The sequence below is a fragment of the Macrobrachium rosenbergii genome, chromosome 2 (genome assembly GCF_040412425.1).
Source record: "Macrobrachium rosenbergii isolate ZJJX-2024 chromosome 2, ASM4041242v1, whole genome shotgun sequence".
NCBI lineage: Eukaryota > Metazoa > Arthropoda > Malacostraca > Decapoda > Palaemonidae > Macrobrachium > Macrobrachium rosenbergii.
The window spans coordinates 93,610,233-93,635,159 of NC_089742.1; the positions used below are offsets into that span (position 1 = coordinate 93,610,233).

The 24,927-nt window shown below is 42.1% G+C and overlaps 1 protein-coding gene across 1 annotated transcript in view; it reads right to left on the reverse strand.

Moving 5' to 3' along the window:
- LOC136850102 (uncharacterized) overlaps positions 1-18,708 on the reverse strand; it is a 63,926-nt gene extending 45,218 nt beyond the window's left edge. The window contains 1 exon segment of the mRNA XM_067123651.1: positions 17,997-18,708. The gene's annotated coding sequence lies outside the window, so the exon portion shown is untranslated.
- Positions 18,709-24,927: the final 6,219 nt, after the last annotated feature.

A 24,927-nucleotide genomic window follows, 5' to 3' on the forward strand; every position in this document is an offset into this window, starting at 1 on the left:
AGCCCAAATTTTCTCCAAGATGGATCTACTGAAGTCGTACTTCCAAGTCCTGGTACATCCCGATGATGTCCCAAAGACTGCCATCATCAATCCTTCGGAAGATACACATTTTCCTATTCCATCTTCGGTCTCAGGAACGCAGGCGCCACTTTCCAGTGCCTGATGGATACTATCTTGGGAGATTTGCCCTTCTGCATCTGCTACGTCAAAGACATCCTCATTTTTTCCAGGTCCCCAGAGGAACATCTTCGCCACATCCACGCTGATGTGAAACGCCTGCAGGACAGTGGATTAGTTGTCAGGTTTGACAAGTGCATCTTAGGGAAAGAAAAAGTAGACTTCAGGGGCCACGAGATTTCCCCAACAGGAGTGCGCCCCACCGCCTCTAAAGTAAAAGCTATATAAAATTTCCCAGAACCCCAAACCATCAAGGCCCTTCAGGAGTTTCTTGGGATGATAAACTACTACCAGCACTTCATCCCAGATGTTTCCCACATCATGTACCCCCTGACGTCAATCCTGAAGGGGAAAGCGAAAACACTAACATGGGAAGCTCTGCAGCAGTAGGCATTTATCCAGACGAAAAGGGCCCTCTCCAGTGCCACCACCTTAACTCACCACAACTCCGCCACTGCCCTCAGATTGACAACGGACGCCAGCAACATCACCTGCGGTGCAGTACTCGAGCAACTGGTGAACGGCACGCCCCAGCCCTTGGCCTTCTTCAGCCGCAAGTTTTCGCCAGCGGAGACCCGCTACAACGCCTTCGACAGAGAGCTGCTGGCTATCTACCAGGCTGTGAGGCACTTCAAGTACCTGCTGGAGGGAACCCAATTCACAATCCCAACAGACCACAAACCCTTGGTGCATGCATTTGCAAAACAAGGGGATGCCTGGTCTGCAAGGCAACAGTGGCACCTGACCGCTATCTCCGAGTTCGGTTGCACCATCAACTACGTCCCTAGTAAGAAAAACCCAGTGGCCAACGCTCTGTCAAGAATAGAGATCAATTCCCTTCACCTCGGCATTGACTACGAAGACCTCGCGAGGGAACAAGCAGCGGATCCAGAGACGGCGGACTACAGGACAGCAGTGATGGCTCTCAAATGGGAAGACGTGCCCTTAGCAAACTCGGACACAACTCTCCTCTTTGACACCAGCACAGGCCGCCCACGCCCCTGGTGCCTGCATTGAGGAAAAAACAAGTGTTCAACATCGTCCACGGTCTCTCCCATCCATCGGGGCGCACAACGGCACATCTCATGACTAACAAGTTTGTCTGGCACGGCATCATCATGGACGTCCGCCAGTGGGCAAGGGGCTGCATCCTGTGCCAGACGAGCAAAACATCCCGGCACACTGAATCCGGGATTATGCGATTTTCCCCAGCCTCGTCGGCAGTTTGACCACATCCACATCAATGTCGTCGGGCCCTTTCCACAGTCAGTGGGGAGCCAGATACCTCCTGACGATCATAGACAGCTCCACCTGCTGGCCCGAAGCAACCCCCATGGATGAAGCATCAACATCATCATGCACAGAGGACCTCCTCTCCAGTTGGATAAGCTGCTTCGGAGTGCCAGACAGCATCACTACAGACAGGGGACCTGCCTTCCTGTCAGAGCTCTGGGTCTCCTTGGCATGCCTGATTGGTACAACTCTACACAACACAACGACATACAACCCTGCAGCAAATGGCATGGTTGAGAGGGCGCACCGCTCTCTTAAAGCAGCTCTCATGGCATGCTGCACCGATGAGAGGTGGAAGGAACAGCTGCCCTGGGTCCTGCTGGGCTCCGCACTGCACCAAAAGCAAATGGTGATGCTTCCCCTGCTGAGAAAGTCTACGGAGAAACACTGGCCGTACCTGCAGAATTCTTCCCGCCGTCGGCCGACGGTGCCAACACCCCCTTCCCAGAAGTTGAGGGATTTTGCACAGAGGTTCATGCCCTGCCACAAGACCCACCGACAGACCCATCACCTGCAGCCCACCCACTTTACACTCCTGCGCCTACGTCTTCATCAGGGTGAATGCTTGCTGCCCACCCTTAAACAGGCCCTACAGGGGGCCCCACCGAGTCATCAGGCGGGCCAGCAAAGCTTTCCTCCTCGACATCCAAGGGCAGGATGACTGGATCACCATTGACAGGCTGAAACCCGCATTCCTGTTAGACAGCAAAGTTTGCGAAGAAGTAGACAGGCAACCCAGAGTCCCCTCAGCCGTCCCCAGGTGTCAGCTCCACCCCACGCCCACAGTTCTCCAGAAGCAGGGACCCACTCTGACTGCCTCAGTGCCTCTATGACTAATATTGATTCATCCAATAATTGCTCCTCTAATTATTGTCTTGGGGGGAGTATTTGTAAGGGTGACAAATCGTGCCTCTCTTTCCTTGTGTTTCTCCCTTTCAGATGTACATTAATCACATCATGCATTTTACCTGTCTTTATTTCAGATTCTTTGTTTACCTTCATCTTATGCATCATTGTATGGCCTTTCTGCTGATATGTATATCTACCTTTTATATATATGCCATGTGACAAATGTTGTACATATTTTTATGCCTGTCAGAAAACACAAATCGCGTATGGACGCAGTGGGGCCTTGGGTTGCCCACTACCTTTCTGTCCGCCTTTTGTCTTATAAACACCTGTCGAGAATAATAAAGAATCAGTCTTTCACTCCTGACTTTTCTTGAAGCCCCACACCTCAAGTAAGGCATATGGGGCAGTAGCCTATGTCAGGAGAAGTAATGGAGAAACTAACCTGATGACTAGTAAAATGAGAGTAACCCCTGGGAAACAACTACGACTGACCATACTTGAATTATAGTTATTAGCCCTGTTATTAGGAATTAGGTTAGCTAGAAATTTGAAGAATTTATTAAAACTCAGTACAGTTGTAATTTGGACCAACAGTAAGGTCACCTTGCCTGGGTAAATAGCAAAGAAGAGAATAGGAATGTGTTTATTGCTAATAGGGTAGGAGAAGCTAACTCTATTTTACAGGAGCATGGGATGATTCTGAAGCATGTGCTAACCAAGAGTAATCCAGCCAATCTTCTGTCCCGAGGGACTAGTTTGAGAGAGCTGACAGTCTGCCAGTTGTGGCACAAAGGACCCCAGTTTCTTCATGGTGAAGGTCCTGTTGATCCCCGACAGATACTAGATGAAGCCTCACAAAGCCAGGCTAGTAAGCAAGTTGCAGGCATGATACAAACAGCAGACACCTGGCCTATAATGGAGTGTTGCTGAATTTAACTTTTTGCTGGGTACAATGAAAAATGTATTGAAGTTCTTAAAAAGTAATGCTAAACCATTTTTGAAACTTGTTCATTTGGAACAAAGGTATTATTTGCCTCCAGTTTATAGTTATTTGGAAAAGGGATCCAAAGTGTCCAGTAATATCAGTAATTTTGTTAACCAGTTAGGGTTAATTTTGATTGATGGAATTATTTATTCAAGAAATAGAATAAAGAATGCTGTAGGAAATAGACATCATTTAATCTTGTTACCTGCAAAAGAGAAATTAGTACAGTCATACCTGAGACACTTGCATGTTAAACATGCATTGAGGTGTGAATTCACTAATAGCTATTTTTCTCCAGGAATGTTGGTGTCCAGGACTGAGATGTTTGGTGGAAAAGGTGGTAGGCAGTTGTGTAGCTTGTATTAAAGCCTCAAGTCCCCTCTGCACCATCCACCTCCCCCGCCGCTCCCCATTGGGTGAATACAGATATCGTGTCCATTTGCCTGCTTTGGCCTCAACCACACCCATCCTATCCGGTAGAAGGAGGGATAGGCTATGTCTTGTTAGCAACTTGCATGAGCAGCTGAGCCGTGTACTTAGATTACTATTTGACCCTCGATGCTGCCACCTCTGTCTTGATGTTCTGGAGACTCGCTGTGACGCATGGGATGCCCTGTGGTGTCTACAGCGACAATCACCAGACATTCTGCGTTGCCAGTACATTCCTACAGTTCATCTACGATGAAGACGAAACTCAACTGTTCCTGCGTGAGCATAGGATGCAGTGGAAGTTCCAGACTCCACGATCATCATGAAGGGAGGATTCTTTGAGTGTCTAATCAGGGTTGTGAAACGCACTCTCGAAGCATCATTTAGGCGCAAAATCCTCAACGAGCAGCAGATCAGTATGTTAGTCAAAGAGACAGAAGCATTAATAAATGATAGGCCTCTATGTATATGGGTGATGGCCGCCAGAACGAAATTCTTACTCCCTCTCATCTAATCTGAGGATCCATGATCCATTTAATGCCTCCTGTTGTCCTGCATGAGGATATGTATCACATTTGACGACGAAGCAGATGCGGTATCAGTACTTCCGCCTCACTGACACCCTGCAAATGTATCGACATCGGTGGCAGATGGAGTATACTTGAGTTCACCGCATGAGAGAAATGACTTCCAAGTGGGAGCTAAGATGTCACTGAGTGCTGGAGACATTGTGTTGGTGGAACTTGACCAAAGAAAACAGTTTCTGGCCACTGGGTAGAATTGTTGCAGTCTATCCAGATGATGATGTTGTCATATGTTCAGTTAGTGTACTCTATGAAGGGGAAGAAACTATGGGTGTGTACAAACATAGTGAAGATGAAGAAAATGAAGAAAAAGCTGAGGAGCACATCGACAAAGTGAATGGGAAAGAGGACACCACATAGAGTGTAGGAGCTGAGCAAGGAGAAAGTGTAGATTCTCACGAGAATAATGAACTTGCACAGAGAGAAATGGATCAGTTTAGTGAATATGCTGAACAATTAAACACTGATAGAAGTGAGTGGGCGAGACCAAAGAGGAGGTTGCAATATCCTAAAGACTGAAAATGCAGGAATGGGTTAAGGATGATGATATATAGTGTAAAACCCAAAGATAAGACTTTCTGGAGGGTGCAGCGATGTTAGAGAGGACTTGAAGAGACAGGAAATGAGTGTTATCGGTGTTGTTGATTTGTGCTGCCAAGACGCAGTGACAAGTGTATTTGTGTTATGTGATGTCATGTAAACCCCTTTGTATGACATGAATTAGGTGTAAGTAACTTTTCTGAGAGTGATTACGCCTGCGTTTGAATTTGAGTGCAGGCCACAACGAGCCTCAGATCTTGAGCTTCATCTGTCTAACCTTCATATTACTGTCCTATTCGGCCAGAATTTATGGTTTGGAGAATGTCGTGAAAAAATTGCATCCGTTTTTTCCCGACAATCCTTCACAATGTTCAAGATATGGGAACAGAAGGGAGAAGCTGGTGGCAGAGTTTGTAGTTCTCATCTGTCTGTAAATGTGCTCAAGAAGTATTCATGCCAGGCAGATTGCCTATATAAGCAGTGTGTTGAGTGTTAGAAGGACTCTCTTTTCAATGATTCAAATGCAATTCTTCATAAATTAACCAATGTAGAGGTTTTGAATGGGGTACAAAGTGATGATGAGGCATGCTGAGAGGCGATGTATGTCTTTCTTGGGGGGGACTACAGAAGTAAGGTGCATTTATTCTGTGTCGTCACTTCCCCAGCCAAGTAATATCATTGCATTAAAGCGTGTATGAAGTGCTCATTTGTAATCTTGTTATATTTCAGCCATCCGTGGGCTGGCGTTGCTTAATTTTAGGCAGATGTCATGGATTTACCACAAAATTAGTCAACATCTTCATGTGGGAATTTGTGTACCTTGTTGCTGACCGTGTGGTCAATTAAGTTAGTAATTGTATCCCCATCTTTTGTTCGGAGATATTACCTTTTGTTGTTCAATGTGAACATGGGCGAACACCCCTTTCAATTCGTGTATCTGTTAACTTTGTATAGTTTAATTTTGTAATAAAAATAAAAAATCCATCAGGACCTTACTGGACCTTTGCTTAGATGTTTGTTGATATCGCCCTTCAGGCCCAGACCATCTAGTCCTATTCCATCCGGGGACTTAGAACCTATCCAGTTGGGGAGGAAGATTCACCAAATATATATACATTATATATATATATATATATATATATATATATTCTGGTAAAATAACTGCAAAAAACTACTCTTAACCTCTTAAGAAGTTGGAAGGTCAATGTGGTTGTAAAAATATGTTGCTGGTGAAGAATTTTCCCAGTAGACTGTTGCCATTTCGAAGCAAGAGCTATAAATGCTTTAACACTAAGGTGAGCAGATACAAAAGTATGAATAAACGTGAGGATTAAAAAGTCACCTGATTTGTTACAAATATATATATATATATATATATATATATATATATATATATATATATATATATTATTATGATTAGCAAAAAATTAGCTAGCAAATTACCTCCCCCTCCTTTGTTGGTTGTTCATTTACTGCCAATATGAGTGGAAATGAACCATCTGTATCTGACTTAAAAAACAAGGTTTAAGATTAAGGCACTCCATTTTGATAAAGAATCTTTCCTTGGGAGCTTAAAAGTAATCTGGCTGGGCGTTTCTCCTACAGGCCAAGAACCTCCCCTGCGGACAGGTGCAATGAGTCAAGCATCTGTGTTGGTGCTTACCTGCCCATAGGAGGGATAAGGCAAAAAGCCCACGAGGATCTGTTGCTGGGCCTGGAAGATAGGTGAACTGTGGCTTTGATCACAACACCTGGCCCCCATCGATGCCCTTGCATCCCTAACCACGTGGCCCCCTTTCAAAAGTATACTTCTCCTCGTGCCTTCGACCGTGTTCCTCGAGCCCACACGCCCTTGCTTGGGTTCGAGGAGTTCCCATCGCCTTGCCCGCTACGGAGGCCCTTGCATCTCACCGCGTGGAAGAACTGCGTCTGAAATCGCAAGTCATCCACGGACCGCCTTCTCGCGCCCTCTCGGAAAATCTGCAGGTAAAGTGCCCTGGAAGAGCCCCATTTCAGTCAACTTTTCTGTCTCGTAATATTTTCGCAAAGAAAGCCGAAATCTCCCTTGTCTAATGTCAAATTGCCCTCTTGCATCAGCAGTATTAATTCTTTATTACTCCTTTGGCACCCTCCCAGTGCAGCTTCGAATTCATTATTCTTTGTCTATTTTCATTACTGAAACAATGTTATATCTCTCATTTCAGAGGATCCTATCGTGGAAGCTTCTCGACTGTGGCTGGGATTTACAGTTTCATTCAATCTACTTGAGTTCCTCTTTCGATACTAATGTCCATTTATGTAAATACACTACTTTAAATGTGCCCACGTGTTTTCTGTAATATTTCCCTCCAGTAACAGAGCCCTAAGCTCTTATGAAATTCTCCTTTGTTTCCTCTTTTTACGTTTTCCCGTACCACAGGAGTGGGAATCCACAAGGCTAAATTAGCAAATTGTTTATACCTGTCTCTGAGTATATTTCAATAACCAGGAAAAACGTAAAATGGCGACCCTGGCCATAGATCTCGTTTTTGCAGTTGCGGTTCCTAGTGTTGCTTTGTTGCATTTTTAACTGCCAGATCGGCTATTAGCAAAACTAAGCTGGGTAGAGACAATTACGAACCTTTTGTGTAAAACCCCTTTACAGATCCAGAAAATTCCACGTAAGTAATGTGTTAATCTTAGTAAAACCTTTTTGTCGTGACTGTTCCTAGGAATTAGACATAGGGACGCATGTAATCACTTTGAGAGAAAAGAACTAACCCGTGATTCGTTAATGCATGCCTTTCAGGATAGGTAGTTAGGAAATAACCAGTGCTAACCATCCTTTGCTTGAGGAATAGTCTGCGAAATTCCTCTGTGTTAAAATCCTTACACCATTCTTGCTTGAAGATAGTCTGAAAATTCCTCTGTGATAAATTTTACTTGGCATTTCGAATTAGCGGGCTGTTATTTAGGCGCGAATAAATTCCCGTGGGACAGCGAAGTCAGCTTGCATTGCTGAAATTCTCTCAGTGTAGTTAGAATTCGAGTTAGGTGTTAGGAAAGCGAAATTTAAGCTCCGCTTATAGGGAAAATTACTAGGCCGTTGTACTGTTATCCTCTCAGACGACTGGGAAATTCTCCGGAATCCCAGACGGTATATAAACATCTACGGGTTCATTCACCCAGAATCTAAAAATACCTCGGTGTTGACCAAACGGCCTGCACCCCACCCCGCCCATGCCCGCGTGTGTAGCATTTTTTTTCCCATTCATTTCCCAGCATACATTTTTCTTTGGGTTTCCGTTAGTAATTTCTAAGTCCTAAAAGGACGGAGAATGTAATTCCAAGTCCTAAGTGACTCCTAAATTCTCACGTCATGCGTGGCGAATTTCTCCAAATTCCAGTCCTCAGAGACTCCTAAAATTCTACGTCGCACGTGGCGAGAATTTCTCCAAATTCCAGTCCTCAGAGACTCCTAAAAATTCTACGTCGCGCGTGGCGAGAATTTCTCAAATTCAGTCATGGGGCTCCCTAAAATTCTCGTCGCGCATTAGCGGGAATTTCCAAATTCAGTCTCAGAGACTCCTGGAAATTCTACGTCGCGCGTGGCGAAATTTCTCCAAATTCCAGTCCTCAAACTCTAAAATTCTCGCGCGCGTGGCGAGAATTTCTCCAAATTCCAGTCCTCAGAGACTCCCTAAAATTCTAAATCGCACGTGGCAGGAATTCCCTCCAAACTCCAGTCCTCAGAGACTCCTAAAGTTTCACGTCGCCGTGGCAGAATTTCTCCAAATTCCAGTCTCAGAGACTCCTAAAATTCTGCGTCGCACGTGGCAAAATTTTCTACTCAAATTCAGTCCTCAGAGACTCCTAAAATTCTCGTGCATGCGTGCATTCTCAAATTCAGTCCTCGAGACTCCTAATTCTAAATCATGCGTGGCGAAATTTCTCAAATTCAGTCCTCAGAGACTCCTAAAATTCTACGTCGCCATTAATTTCTCCAAATTCCAGTCCTCAGGGCTCTAAAATTCTAAAATGTACGTGAATTCCTCAAACTCCAGTCCTCAAGAGACTCATACAAAAAAATTCTACGTCGCACGTGGCGAATTTCTCATTCCTGCAGGAACTTAAAGTCAGTACTTTTGAGACATTATATAGTGTAGTTCACACATCTAGCCCTTACGGACCCAGTCATTTCTAGTTCGTTAGAACAACTCCTTAACTTCACGCTACAGCCGGCCAAGTCGGCGTGACAAAATCAACTCGTCTTCGAGGCATATTAGAATGGATTCGCCAAGAGAACAACCCGTCTTTCAAGACACATCCAATTTAACAAAAAGTCTTCCAGACATATCATATACCCATTATTTCAAGATGGCTATGCAGAGCCCAACAAAGCGAGATTTCAATTCTACATGTCCGCTGGGAAGGACAGTGGGACTATCAGGGGGCCAGATCTGAGAGCATGGGTTCAAGAAGCGGTGGACGATGCCAAGGCGGAGAAAACAGAGAACGTGAAGAGAGAGAGAGAACAGGTTGCCCAGAGCAACGAGGCCAAGAACGTGAGAGAAACGAACGCTCCAGGGCGGGAGAAGGATAAGAAGCGTGCAGAGGGAGAGAGGACGTGCAGAGAGAGGGAGAGAAGGCATTGAGGAGAGAGAGAGAAGCAGCCCATGAGCTCAGGTGCTAGAACGACCGCCACCCCCGCCCCTGCGGCGGGAATGAGTGCCCTCAGCCAAGCTCACTTTCGTTCGGCACCGGAAATGGACGAGAATCCGGGCAGTATGGCAGAAAGGGCGAGAGGCGAGTCCTGGAGTGCGATCTCTCCCCGCGGAACTCTCCTTGTTCTCACACTAAATTCACGCAAATGGAAAGGCCTCGTTGCCTACCACGCCCTTCCGCGAAAACGATCGAAACTGAGGAAGCCATCGCCAAGCAGTTTACGAAAGGCGTGCGAGATTACCAGCGGTGGAGAGACGTTGGAAAACAGCCCAGAGGAAGCGAGCCAGACTTGGTCGATTGGGCGTACCATTGGAGGCGGGCGTTGACAAAATGGCTCGATTCGAGAGCCACTAACACCGCCAGTACTCGGCGGTTTAAATTCGAGGAAACATTTCCTGCGCTACGCCCTCCTGCCTCGCCACTCATATAGTGGAAAAAGCCCCAGCAACACTCACGGAGTGTGCCGAATAGATAATAATGAAACCCACCACCCTCAAGAAGGATCCATGGGGCGGAAGATAAATCCCCGTCCCTCATTGGAAGCTCAAATTCCCACAAAAATGGGAACTGGGCAAACCCCTAACACGTGTGCAAAACAGGGCATTCCTCTGAACAGTGCGGGAACAAGAAGCACGGCTCCTCTCTCCCGGAAAACCGACAAATAACTCGCCTGCGCCTCCACAGGGAGCAGCGCGAGCTTGTGAACCTTTTGCGTGCAAGGTCTATGGCCATTCTCCGCATGGGCAAAATGCCACACCAATAATAAAGTAAATACTCCACACGTGCCTTCAGCGTCACAGATCCCCAGTCATTAGGCCCTCCGCCGAGAGGGCAGCCTGCGTGGCCCCTCCCACGGTGTGAGCCCACGCGGCAGTCACTGCTTTCGAGGACTTCGGGCGCACAAATCTCCCTCATCGAGAAGGACAGAGTTCCCTACGGGCTATAGATCAATGAGCGAAAGGCTCTCGTCACGATCGAGGAGATAAATCAATTTAAAATGATACTCCCTACGGTCAATTGAGAGTGCAAGACCTCACCAATCAAAATCTGCAATCTTGCAGTAACAAGCCATCTCCCGGAGGCTATGACGTCATCCTGGGACAGTTTCAGTCCACAAATCCCACGACAATCTAGGGTCCACATTCCCCGAATCATTCCGCAGGAGCGAGTAATCCTCCGCTGCTCCCTCAGTCAAGACTGGCGCCCCTGGGTACCAGGACGTACAGTCCCCACCAGTGCCACCTGAGTACGATGTACAGTGGCCTCGATCGGTTCCCGATCAATTTCAGTGCCAGCCTGCCTCGGTGCAGTGCCAGGGCCAATCAAATCTCCCTTCAGGAGATGCCAAATTCCTGCCCGGGAGCCTTGCATGCGAGCAGGGTGTGTTAAGCTTCGTCCGTCCTGATAGACAGGCCCAGAAACCTCTGATAGCGCCTGACTCTGCCCCTGGTGCCTTGCCCAGCGCCGAAGCGCTCACATGATCTCCATTCACGGGATCCAACTCCAGGACCCCCTCTCTTCCCGGCCTGGCACGCTACCAGCGTCAGTCAGAGACAGTTTCTCCCGACCACAGCGGGCTCACCTGCAGGTGCGGCCTCGCAACCGTGCCTGAGCTGGTCGCCGTTACCTGCAGGCCACTCACGCCACCCCCGACCGCCTCCTCTCAGCCTCAGCCCGTCGCCGACCTCGGTACGAAGTCGATTCTGCCATATCTCCGCCAGCCGATGAACTACAGAGCCGCGACGGATCATGGTAATTTCCCATACGGAACACTCCTGCGTCAGCTGTCGCATCCAGCAGGCCCAGGTGGTACTCGTGCCGCCCTCCAGTCGCAGGCCCTCCTTTGACCGAGGACAGCTGCCCCATTAAGAAGACTCGGGCCAAGTACCACGGGCGTGGGACATTTCAGGTAGTTACAAAGAAACACTAGAGCTCCCATGGCACCTGTGCCGCCATTTCATTTTCGAAGGTCTTGGCACCTAATCCAGAAGGGGACGTCAGACCCTCCTCTATCTTCCTCCGTTCCTCAGAGACTTCTATATCTTCTATTAATCTCCTTAAATTATCACCACAGAGGAAATTATTACGGGATACCATTCCCACACAATGTATAAATCATTAAGAATAACAGAGTGAGAAGTGGCACACCTTGCGCCCATACCCTGGCACGGGCGTGCGTGTCAGCTTCCCCTCCTGAAGGGTGCACCCGGCCAGTTGCACTTTCCTCGCCTGGGACTGAAGTGATAGTCCGGGCCGTAATTTATAGGCGTAGGACGATAAATTCCCGCCTAACACAATAAAACCCTCACTCTTTTTACCTTAGCTCTTCTGCCAATATCATTTACTTTCTTTTAGTCATTTAGTTATCTTTATTTTAATGAATCGCGAGTCATAAACTCTTGCCCTTGTGATTTAAATGCCCCTTTCGTAAGCTCTGAGGGACGTGTCCCGCCTTTCATATGCGGTCAAGTTTCATTCGTAACGTCTTGGTAATTTTCCTTTTGTTATTATTATCCCTTTTCCCCCTTCCATTCCTTCCAAGATCGCTGTTTGTCCCTGCCCCACATCTTGTCTGCTCGCCCGTCGCAACATTAGAGTAGGCGGTGGACGCATAAAATTAGCGCTGGATTAAGGTTAGCGAATTAAAACCTCGCGAATACTCTCGCCCCGCACGACTGTCAAATTCCCGGTGTGTGGTCATCCCTCCAACTCGCGTTGAACGATAGCTGAGCAAGTACGATAAAACGAAGATAAATTGTCAATGCAGATATGTATAGTCATTGCAGTATCGCGTAAAAGGGGATGTATCATTTACAAAAGTAACGCTGTTTTTCGTTACACAGCCTCTTCAAGGCAGGTGTACTAACCGCATGCACTTTTATCTAAAATTAAGTAACCGTGTATTTTAATTCTTGAACAATAACCATTTCTTTTCATTTGTTGGCCATAGCCTCATATACGTGGTCCTATAATCTTAATTAATTCACAATTGTTCGAGTCACTTTATAAAGTTACAGTGGGTAACCAAATCTAAAGTAATTATTCTTTTGCAAGTGTTTAAATCACTTTGCGTTCTGTTAACGAAAATTGTCCCAATGTGTTATTAAAGTAACCAAGCTTCATAAAAGCCCGCCAGGAAGTAAAAGTTCATTTGCAAAGGCAGAATGTAGAGAGTAACATAAAGCATTTGCTCATTCTTGAATATCGATGTACACCCGAAGGAAGTATGTACACATCATCTTGTATGGGAAGTATTATGATTAGCAGAATTCGCTAGCAAATCTATCCCCCCCTCCTTTGTTGTTGTTGGTTGTTCATTTACTGCCAGCCGGCTGATCGATAGACCATCTGTCTATCGACTTAAAAACAAGGTTTAAAAGATTAAGGCGCTCCCATTTTTGATAAAGATCTTTCCTTCGAGCCAAAGTAATCTGGCTTGGCGTTTCTCCACAGGCCAAACCTCCTGCGGGCAGCAGAGGTGCAATGAGTCAAAGCATCTGTGTTGGGCGCACCCCTGCCCCATAGGAGGATAAAGGCAAGCCCACGAGGTCTCGGCACACGCGGGCTGGAAGATGGGTAGACTTGTGAAGACGTCCCCAACACCTGGCCCCATCGATGCCCTTGCATCCTAACCACGTGGCCCTTTCAAAAGTATACTTCTCCTCGTGCCCTTCGACCGTATTCCTCGAGCCCACACGCCCTTGCTTGGAGTTTCGAGGAGTTCCATGCCTGCCCCTTTTACGAAGCCCTTGCATCTCACGTGGAAGAACTCGTCCTCGGAAATCTTAAAGTCATCCACGGACCGCCTTCTGCAACGCCCTCGGAAAAATCTGCTGAGTAAAATTGCCTCAGGCCCCATTTCAGTCACCTTTTTGTCTCCATGTAATATTTTCTTAAGAGAAAACCAGAAATCTCCCTTGTCTAATGTCCGTGCACCTCTTGCATCTCAGCAGTATTAATTCTTTATTACTCCTTTGGCACCTCAGTGCAGCTTCAGATTCATTATTCTTTTGTCTATTTCATTACTGGCGTATAATGTGCATATCTCTCATTTCAAGGATCCTATCGTGGAAGCTTCTCGACTGTGGCTAGGATTCCCCAGTTTCATTCAATCTGCGCCGAGTTCCTCTTTCCATTACTAATGTCATTTATGTAAATACACTACTTTAAATGTGCCCACGTGTTTCATTAATATTTCCCTCAGTAACAGAGCCCTAAGCTCATATGGGAATTCTCCTTTGTTTTCCTCTTTTTACGTTTCCCGTACCCACAAAAGTCAGAATCACAAACTAAACCAACCAAATTGTTGCTACCTGTCTCACAAGTGTATATTTCAAACTAAAACCACGGAAAAACATTAAAAATATATATATGTATATATATATAAATATATATATATATATATATATATATATATATATATATGTATATATATGTATATATATATATATATATATATATATATATATATGAAATTTTTATCTTACCATGATTTATATACAATCATGAAGCTACGAATGTTGCTTAATATCAAATTCACGCTACCTCAGGAATATCCCCAATGGGGAATTATCACTGAAGGGGAATTTATAAGTGATAAATGGATTGGTACTGCGGGTCACGATCCTCGACATAGATACTTATCCAGCAACTCCAGGTGACGTTCTACCACTGAGAAATCAAGAGAGGTATAAGTCAATACCGAGTCTGTTGTACTTCTTTACCCGTTGTACTTTGCCTCGGCATTAACCCGCCTACGCCATGATAGTTCATTGGTATGTTTGGAACACGCAGCTCTCATTATGAAATTTTTTATCATACCGTGATTTATATAAAATCATGAAGTTACAAATGTCGCTCAATATCAAATTCACGCTACCTCGGGAATATCCCCGATGGGGAATAATCACAGAAGGGGAATTTATAAGTGATAAATGGATTGGTACGGCTGGGTCGCAATCCCTCGACACATATACTTGTCCAGCAACTCCAGTCGACGTTCTACCACTAAGCTAACGAGAAAGGTATAAGTCATTGCCGAGTCTGTTGTACTTGTTTACCAGTCGTGAACAGGGAAATTGTACTTTGCCTCGGCATTAAACCACCTCCGCCATGATAGTTCATTGGTACTTTTGGAATACGCAGCTCTTATTATGAAATTTTTTATTACCCGTGATTTATATACAATCATGAGGCTACAAATGTCGCTTAATATTAAATTCATGCTACCTCTGGAATATCCCCGATAGGGAATTATCACCGAAGGGGAATTTATGAGTGATAAATGGATTGGTACTGCTGGGTCACGATCCCTTGACACAGGTACTTATCCAGCAACTCCAGTCGACGTTCTACCACTGAGCTATCAAGAGAGGTATAAGTCAATGCCGAGTCTGTTTTACTTGTTTACCCATTGTGAGCGGGGAAATTGTACTTTTGCTCGGCATTAACCCACCTCTGTCATGATAGTTCATTGGTATGTTTGGAACACGCAGCTCTTATTATGAAATTTTTTATCATACTGTGATTTATATACAATCATGAAGCTACAAATGTTGCTTAATATCAAATTCATGCTACCTCGGGAATATCCCTGATCCCTGATGGGGAATTATCATCGAAGGGGAATTTATAAATGATAAATGGATTGGTACTGCCGGGTCGCGTATTTACAATCTGTATACACAGTCGTGAGCATACCAGCCAGTAGCCAATCACCAACCAGATCACGTAGCCAATCAGATTCGAGCAATGACGCGTCATCGACCGCATATCTTCATTAGCTATATTTTGCCGTATATTAGACAACTGTGTGAGCAGCAATAATCCATATGAGAAATATTGTTCAAAATTAACTCACTGGTGTATTTTTATGCATTAAAAGCCCAATAATAAATAAAAAAATATGCACGCCAGAGTGATGTCATTGTCTTCTTAAAACTAAATAGAACAGTCCTCATTCCTCCTTTGTGAAAGCAATATTGACATTTTTTCCCCTCGTTGTTTCAAGATGGCGTTTTATGTCGTCATTATAATAAAATCTTCTGTTCATGTAACTATATTAGTTAAAAGCTTCATTCTGAATAACAATAATAACAGCATTCTTAACCAAACACGTTTTCCTTAAAGGCTAGCTTTAAGAAAACGGACATATTTAGCAGTAACTGAGCTAAAAATATACACAGTTAATAGGGCCCTTTTTTTAGAATCCATAATGTTAATTAAGTCAGTTGCTGTAGATAAGCTTATTATAATGATGTAACTTGGAATAAATGTGCAATATAAAAACTTGGGTGATGTTGTTTCGTGTAAGCTTTGTGAACAGAATAATGGGCTACTTTCCACCTGTATACAATATTCTATGAAATGTGGAATTTTCTAGCAGTTTAGACATTTTTATGTTAAAAAATTAGTAAAGTCGATATAAGTTATTAATATTTTAAGGCTTTGTTAAATTTTCCTTCTTTGCTGTTAATTCGAGGTTTTCTCAATTGCGTCTCATCTGTTTACATTTTTGATCGACGATGACGTCACTGTTCGCTCCATATCTTAATTTAATTTAACACAATTTTAGTCTCTTTTATGGACACAAATACACAAGAGGGTTAATATTTGATATGGGTTATTGCTGCTCACAATTTGTCTAATATACGATAAAATATAGCTAAAGTGATATGCTATTCGCATATAGGCTGGATGACGTCATTGCTCGAATCTGATTGGCTACGTGATCTGGTTGGTGATTGGCTACTGGCTGGTATGCTCACGACTGTGTATACAGATTGTAAATACGCTGCCGGGTCGCGATCCCGCGACACAGATACTTATCCAGCAACTTCAGTTCTGTCCATTTGTATAATTCAAAGTGTATTCATTCATTGTATCTATTGTTAATTATTATCGACCTCAGGTCACCCTTGTTCTCATTGTATTCCGCGGCGCGACGTCAGTCTGCCGCTATATAAACCGCCTGGGTCACCAATAAAGAAGCAGTACCTTTTTCCTGCTCGTCTTATTTTGCACCTCTTAAACACTATTAGCAACCTATCATCCTTCATTCTTTATATATGACCAAATCATCTCTAAACAATATTATCTATCCTACAACTATTAGTTTTTTCTTTCATTTGCAACAACATTCACCCTTCACTTCTATAACAGAGAATTAATTCCAACTTTGGCTTCAATGGCATTCCTGCTCCCCTTCTTTTGCGCATATCCTACTATATGTCTTGCTTCATTTACTTGACTGACATCTTCCCTTATCCTGACATCATTCGAAACCTTAACTCCCAAATACTGATAAGCATCTACTGCTTCAGTTCTCTCTCTCTGTCCATCCTGACATTAACTGTTCTATCTGCTTGGTCCCCATTTAGCAGTCAATCATAATCTCACTTTTACTTTTAGTTCTTTTCCTCTTGCATAAACCACATGAATTGTTCTTCCTCTGACCTTTCACATCACTCCAACCTCAAAGGTATTGCAACAGCCATGTCAACAAACCACACCCTTGTTTTAGCCCCAATTGTACTCAAAGCCAGTTCATCAAACAACTACAGACGTTGACATGCACTTCCATCATCAGAAATGTCAACACTCTACAGTTTGCCCTCTAAACAATAACTTTCCACATCCTCCACACACACACACACACACACACACACACACACACACACACACACACACATATATATATATATATATATATATACATACATATACACACATATACGTGTGTGTATGTATGATTACACCTTTGGAAAGTGAAGTGATATATACACAAAGATAATCCACGCAAGGCAACATCCCGCGTTCGATCTGAGCATCTCTGATTATCAAAAAATGCAAAATTTTCTCGTATACGACCAATAAAATCAAACGTCCGAAACCAGTTGACGCACACTTCTTTGTACAGCATTCTTTTTTTTTTCTTTTGTACCGTTCATTAGTGTTCGTACTCCAGTCATTGACCATAAGCATCGTATTTTTAGTTTATTTGGTTGTATTATCATTCATATATCTTGATCAACGCAAATTTCGAGAAACTTAACAGTTAGAGAAAGAGAAATGCACGATAAGGCGGGACAACACGGAGCCAAAGACTTTGTAGGGAAGTTTTAGGAAGTTTTATCGATGTAAATAACACGGATTATTTACAGTATATCTGATTTGGTACCTGTAGCGCAAATTTTGCTTCGTTATTATATACAGTAGCTTCTGCGGGTCTCGGCAGATTTCTGAATGCTTATGTATACTTTAGTCGAGAGGCTTTTGAGCAGCGGTTGATCAGTGAAGGAGAATCTGTTATAATTTTCACAAACACACACACACACACACACACACACACACACACACACGGGCGACATGCATGTGAAATTGACATCATTTACTAATAATACATAGCAACGTTAACAGTCCAAAGTACTTACGATATATAGTTTTCACCGAGTGCTTCATTGGTCTCTGGCGTTTCTCAGCAGTTTATGAAGTTCTAATTGCGTTTATTTTCTTTATGAACCAATTTTCCTTCAGTGTCTCCTGTCACAAGTAAGTAAGCTAAGGTCTCGTTGTTCAGTAAAGGATCTAATTTCCAAATCGTCCGTATTTCAAAATAAGAAAGTCTGCAAAAAAGTCTCATGTTACAGTCCTTTATGACCTTCTATTCCAGTTTTGATAATTCAAGAACATGATCATGCTAATGATCCAGTTATCTGAGTGATAGCAGCCTATCGTGAGCGAGGAAGTCAGCGAACACATTCAGTCACATTTATATCGTTCCACAGCAGCGTAATGAGTTAAAATACGCGTAGTAATAATAGCCTTGACAATTTTCATGAATGTAAGTTTATCCGCCTATTCAATTTTGAGCTAGTTAATTTGTGAAATTTAATATCATTCCACAGTGATGCTAATGACATCAGTAAATTATTCTTCAGTTGCTTTCCTCTTCTCCGAAAACTAAAGTTTGGTTGCTCGTTCACTCTTCCAACTACAGACGGAGAATGGTTCCCAGGAAAACCGCCCACCACGAAACTGGATGAGCTAACTAACTGTCCGAGAAGACACCAGAAGCACATTTTGCCTGGATAGCAAAGCTAAACATAACGATGGCATGCCATCACTACTTCGAGTGTCTTTTAGTCTTTTGTTCGTTTGCATCAAAAACAATTGTCAGTTGGAAGAAATAAAGCTGGAGAGGATTACATTATAAATGAGTCGGCTATAAAGACTCCACTGACCCGTCAACTGGCAACTCTGCATCACACAGCCCGGCAACCATAGCCCCGCTCGCATGTCTTTATTGGCATGTGAGCGGCGCGCCGGCACTGTGGCTTAGCAGTGTTTACAGGGACGCCTTTTCTCCTGCTTTCCATATGTCCCCCGAAGTCTTAATTATTGTAATTCTGTTATGACATCTGGCTCTAACTATATCTGACGACCATTAAAATCCAGAAATAGAGACTTTAACAAAGGAACTGTAACCAGCACAGTTCAAGTAGATGCACGAGCCTCAGTAACGAAATAAATATAATTGATGCTCGACTGCAAAAAGACTAACGGAATGTGCAGAGGACAATACAATAGTTCAGATAATTAACAAGCTTGAATGGACAGGGAATTCCTAGACCAGAATCCAGTTTAGAAATTCGTAACTGTATCGTTCTCGCGTTATATCTAACTAGGCCTATACTTTAGAAAAGAGTACACTTACAGACGCTCACGTAAGACATACACACACGTGTGTGTGTGTATATATATATATATATATATATATATGTGTGTGTGTGTGTGTGTGTGTGTGTGTGTGTGTGTGTGTGTGTATGAATGAATGAATTTTATCACATCACCGTGATTCATATACAAGCATTAAGCGACAAACGTCCTTCAATATCCAATTCGCTCTACCTCGGAAATAATATATTTTCATAAATGTTATCCGAAGGGGAATTATTTTAGTTGATAATAAGTTCGTCGTCTCGTGAGCTCGAGCCACGGAAGGCAAGAACTCAGGAGTCAGGACTATACACAGTGACACGCATTAAACTATACGGCCATGTGGTTTAATGGCCGTTACTGTAGTCCTGAGTCCTTGTCTTCTGTGGTTCGAGCCCACGAGACGACGAACTTATTATAATATTAACTTTCGGATAAATAATATATTATTTCGGAGGTAGAGCCGGATAATCAAAGGACCTTGGTAGTTTAATGTATATATATATATATATATATATATATATATATATATATATTATATATATATATATAGATATATATATATATATATATATATATATATATATATATATATATATATATATATAATATATATATACATATATATATATATATATATAATATATATATATATATATATATATATATATATATATATATATATATATATATATATATATATATATATATATATATATATATATATATATATATATATATATATATATATATATATGTATAACTGAATCACGAAAATATGGAACGTGATGAATATATAAATAAAGATAAAATTCAAGGAAATGGAAACACTGGAGTGCTGCGAGGCCTTTCGACTCTAGTCCTTTAAGCAGCTGCTAAGTAAAGGACTAGTGTCAAAAGGGATGACAGTAAAGGAAGTGTCGAAAGGCCTCACAGCACTCCAGTGTTTCCGTTTCCTTCGTGGATTTTATCTTTATATATATATATATATATATATATATATATATATATATATATATATATATATATATATATATATATAAAATTCCTGCTCAGCTGGAAGTAATGCGAGCAGGGGATGACAGTAATTAGGCAGTGGGAAAAAATGCAGTATTAAAAGCAGGCAATGTCACTTGGAAATAGATGGTAAAGTCAAACTTTATGATTGCAAGGTATACATCTGATTACACCCTTTTATTAGCTCTAGCTTTCCTTCATGGCTGAGAGGACATAGTGTTAGACCAGGGGCGTCATTTCAGATTTTTGTTGGGGGTGGGGGGTGTGGGGAGGGTGGCAAAGACGGTTTGGCCAGCAAAGCGAGCCTAATCAGCTGAGTTTTTTTTTTTTTTTTTTGAGCTATTTTATGTGTTTTTGAAGCCACATGAGCAAGGTATTTCAGCAAAAATTATATACTCCCCACTATAATTATTATGTTTTATCTCATCTTCACTGGTAGCTAGTAGACAGACAAAGATCAAGAAACATAATATTTCTGAGAAATTTTATATATTTATGATTGCACATTTAAAAGAAAACATGCTGTTACTTCTTGGGGCTTGGGGTGAGGGGGGGCCAAGTTGAGGCTTTTGTGGGAGCAACTTGGGTCTTGGGGGGCAAGTTGAGTCTTGAGGGCAGTTGACCCCCCAGCCCCCCCAAATGACGCCCCTGTGTTAGACCTGTAGATCACTGGTCAGTGGTATAGGGTTAGTAAGTGAAAATGGATTTTTTAGTGCACTCATAAAAAAATGATAACTTCCTATCTATCAGAACTGTTATTTTAATCAAATAAAGAATGTCCTCTTTTGGAAACCTTGAATTCCCTACAACAAAACCCCTTTTCTAACACATATCCTCATGACCCTCCAATCTTACTTACTCCAAATACTTTGTACCAGTTTACAACACTATCTTGTTCTCTGGTACCTACCTTTTGCAGGCAAACCACTTAGCACAACCTCACTTTCTTACATGCCAACCTCTGCCAGGTACAGGTTTAGACTTTCTTAAAATCATTCCTTTTTCACACTTTTTCTTTTCCATTCCTGGACCAACTACCTTATTGCAAAATAGTCTCCTGGCATGCTCAGTATTACCCATTTAATCCTTGAATTTGTGCATTTGTACTTTTTTCACCTGTCCCAACTCCCCCTGACACTAACAGTGTTACACCATTTTCCTAATTGTACACCTTTCATTTGCTCTACACACAATCACATTTTATCTTTTATTTCTGCATCCACTACCCTTTTGTCTTTTCTCTTATGGAGTGCCCAAACATATTCCTGGTATTTCACAGTAGTGTAAATGTGGTTACCAATGGTCGCCGGAGCAGAAACTCCTCTATAACTTATGGGCATTTCACACTGCTTCCATAAGTGCTTATCTTCCCTGGGGAATATTATTTCTATATAAAAACCTTTGGCCCACCTATATGGTAGCAGTGTTCATCATTGCAGCTGCAGTCCATATGGATCCACAAGCATCCACTAATCACACTCTTATACCTTGGCATGCAATGCATTAAAATTCCAAGCAAATGGCATATTTAGGGCATCAGCGTTTAGGTAGCACTTACTATAACTTCCATATCAGTGAACTTGATGGGTTCTTCCTAATCTGAAATGGAACCACACACCCAATGTAGCTCTCATTTATTTCGCTAGACCTGAGAGGTCCCAAGTAGCCAAATACTGACCTTAAACATTTTATCCATGCACTTTACTGCTGTGGGCCAGATCGTTTCAGGTAAACTCTACTTCGCAACTGAGACTGGAGACCATGACCCTATGCTGCCAACAACCTGTGTTGGGCTTCTCGCTTCACCTGGTAACCTTTGACACAAACAAAAGAATCCACTCATCTACCTTGTCCTCACTTGGACAACAAGCAACATGTATTGAGGCTTGATTTTTATCTCCACCAGGGCAAGAGCAGCATGGGGATGTTTATCTTGTCTGGTCTATATAACTTGAAGTCTGCAGCATCCATTCTGGTTAATTCTGGAATTATAATACATCAGGTAAGAGTTTATTCTTACAACTGTTCTTGTGTCTCAATGTCCTCGCTTTTGAATAAATAATCTTTTCCATCACCCCTTCGCCATATTGGCTACTGCCCACTTAACGTAAATTTCCTAATTAGCCAAATTTTGGGAATTGCTTTCACCTACGCCCAGCTGCCATATGGCCTGCACTAGAGCTACATTAATTTTATCTCAACTTATCCAAATCATCCCTCAGCCTTCACCTGAACCAGGCTGCTTAAAGCATTTTTCATCTTGTGCATGTCAGCATTAGAATTAATCATGGTCCTTCTTTCTTTTTGCAGAGAGGTTGTGTGACACTGTACCGAACCACTGTTCCTTGCACACTGCCTGTATCTCAGCTCTTCCAGAAGAGCCTTGCTTCATGTAATTTCATGCCCATGCTTTTATCACAGCAATTAATTTAAATGTAGTGTAAATATGTATATTAAATTGTACCTGAGTCTAATTCCTGCTCCCCAGTGATCCATTTTCCCATTTGTTTTGTTAATGTATAAGGATCTAATTGCTGCAACAAGGTAAGGAATGAATGGATAAGCTAACACATATCCATTAACGTAGCAATATATATATATATATATATATATATATATATATATATATATATATATATTATAGTTTACCTGAATTTGCTTTATAGTGTGAGGCCTCAATAGGTGTTAACCTCCTGGTATCCTGCTAATTTTAGGGAAAGGAAATTGCTAGCCACATGCCCTTTATTAACACTGATTGTGACATACCACAGTCAACTAACTGCAATATACATAATTCCTTGCTTAGGTAACCAAAAACATAGCCTATAACTTTTTTTAGGGAATGGGCTTAGGTTGTAAACATTAAACTCCAGAGAAACCATGGATTTTTAGCCCATCCATGTTTGAATAACATTTTGGTGACTTACATTGTTAAGAATCTGATCAGGCTTAGAGTCTTATGGAGACTCAAACTGTAAGTAGGCCAAATATTATTGCCAGAAGTAAAGGTCAGACCTCTTGTTAAAGTGTCAGTTACAACACTAACTGTGGTGAATTATTCTTCTTCCCTCAAAGACCATTGGGATATTAAACTTGCAGCAACGTTTATGAAGCAGTGGCGTAGCTAAGGGTGGGCATGGACGGGCACGTGACCAGCCATGAGAATTCTGTGCCCAGCCAGGTGCCCACCCACTGGCCACGGGCCCACTAAGGCTAGCAAACGCTACACTAATGCAGATGGGAGATGCGGAAAATGAAGTTGTGGAAAGAGCTTTACTCAGAGAGGGTTTCTGCATGACACCAACATTTATATGCTGGTGCAATTCTTGTCATTCTTTATAGATGGCTATTTGTACTGTACCAGCAGTATGTGACAGGTATGACACCCTATTCAACATCAAAAGCAAAAATCAAACTCATATAATCAACAGATTTGAGGGAAGAAGCACTGAAAATAGCAATGTCTTAATATACCGTCAGCTTTTCCTGAGGAAAGGTAGACTGAAAGAGCAACACTATCTTAATTTGAATGTGGCCATGAAAACGTCATATCTTCTTCTTCTTCTTCTTGCGGAATAAGTTATAATACCTGTACATCAATTCACGAGTTAACAACTCTTTGAATGACCTAGTTTGTAAGGGTTTCTCAGCATTAGACTCAGTTCTCACAGCAGAATCAATGAAGACGTGGAAATGGAGCTCAAATACCTTAACTGATCATAGCAACATGGCCCTCCTTGCAAGAGGTTTTATAAAATTGTCCGTTGGAGCTTTCTGGAGGAGATGCAGACCAACCCGTTAAACTGACTTTTCCTGAGGCAGATGAAAGCGCTGAAGAAGTTCCAACAGAATGGAAATCGTAAAAAAATCCTTCTACCTAATATACTTCTAAATATTGTCATGAAGCGTTCCAAGCACCTGAGCTCTCATAACAATAAAAAATTATGTCTGAATACTCTAAAAGCAACAGTGATTCCTTAAAAAAGCTCATTAACCACATGAAAAATCAAACTAAGTTTATCAAGACTAGTGTGTGGTATCAACAATTAAACAAGAAAAATACTAGAGTAAAAGGGCATCACTCCATCAAACAACTTTAATTGTTTCCCTGGTCTTAATTCACTTCAGCAAAACTAAAGGAACAAAGCATGTTTATCACTTTGCCTTATGCACACAATTAATTCTGTTCACTGGTGGTCAATAAATGAAACAGTTTTTAAAAACACTAAATATAAAAATTTATTTTTAAATTCAAAATTTATAATTAAAATTCACAATCTGAAAAATTTACTATTACTTGAAACAACAAAAAATTTAATTAATTCTTGAGTTAAATTATTGACCAAAACTAAATCACAGAACTTTAATTTATCAAGAAATTAAATTAATCAAGCAAAATTTAAACCATCAAGAATTACTCAAGATTTGAAAAAATCTTAATAAGTGAAAATTAAATCAAGTATGCAATGTTAAATTATCAAGAAATATTTTAAATGCTATGTAAATAAATGTTAAATCACCAATATATAAAATGTGAAATATCAAGAGATTGAAAACACAAGAACACACAAAAATACACAAAAGATTTATCAATTGCAATTTCACCAAGGCAAAATTCTCTCAATATAC